At 48.9% G+C, this 998-nt stretch overlaps 1 long non-coding RNA gene across 1 annotated transcript in view; it reads right to left on the reverse strand.

The window, feature by feature from the left end:
- The window catches only part of LOC107183832, a 17,432-nt gene that overhangs the window by 6,329 nt on the left and 10,105 nt on the right, over window positions 1–998 (reverse strand). The window contains exon 2 of the long non-coding RNA XR_001514633.1: window positions 612–763. This is a non-coding gene — a long non-coding RNA (uncharacterized LOC107183832). The remainder of the gene's footprint in view (window positions 1–611; window positions 764–998) is intronic.

The following is a 998-nucleotide window of genomic DNA, read 5'->3' on the forward strand; positions in this document are numbered from 1 at the left end:
AAAGGCAAGCTCAGCCTTCAGAATCGGGCATTTCTGCAGCGCCTCCCAAAGGCAGCACCATTCTGCCTAGAGAGAGACCTCGCGGCATGAGCACCAGCATGCGTTTGTTCAGTTTTATAAAACGAGACAAACTGACAGTGTCATAGGTCAGCATGAGGGGCAGGAATAACCAGTACCGCCTGCCATTCCTGGCTCTGCCGTCTGACCTTGAGCAATTATTTTAACCTTCCTGAGCCTCAAAACACTCACCTATCTATCCATCCATCCAACCACCCACCCATCTACCCATCTCTCCATCCATCCACCCATCTATCTATCCATCTATCTGTCTATGCATTTATATATCATCCATCTATACATCCATCCATCTATCCATCTCTCCATCCATCCATCCACTCATCTACCCTGGCCATACCTGTTTGGAGCTGTCTCTCCATCCATCCATCTATCCATCTATCTATGCATGTATACATTATCCATCTATACATCCATCCATCTATCCACGCATCTATCCATCCATCCACCCACCCATCCATCCATCCACCCATCCACCCACCCATCCACCCATCACCCATCCACCCAGCCATCCATCCATGCATACACCCATCCACCTGAACTAGAGCTGACGAAGCGTGTAACTGCTCCAGCGAGTTCCAGGAACAAGTTGTGCTTGTTTTCTAAGAAGGACCGAGGAGAGGAGGAGGAGGCAGAGCGGAGGGAGGTGGAGGGGTGTGTCCTGGAGTCGCCTCTAGCACGTGGCTTCCTGTGAGAAGCAGGAATCGGGACATGCTCAGTTTTTTAATAAATATTTTTATTGATTTTTAAAAATATATTTTATTGATTTTTCACAGAGAGGAAGGGAGAGGAATAGAGAGTTAGAAACATCAATGAGAGAGAAACATCAACCAGCTGCCTCCTGCACACCCCCTACTGGGGATGTGCCTGCAACCAAGGTACATGCCCTTGACCGGAATCGAACCTGGGACCCTCGAGTCCGC

Source organism: Myotis davidii, unplaced genomic scaffold, assembly GCF_000327345.1.
Source record: "Myotis davidii unplaced genomic scaffold, ASM32734v1 scaffold472, whole genome shotgun sequence".
Taxonomy (NCBI): domain Eukaryota; kingdom Metazoa; phylum Chordata; class Mammalia; order Chiroptera; family Vespertilionidae; genus Myotis; species Myotis davidii.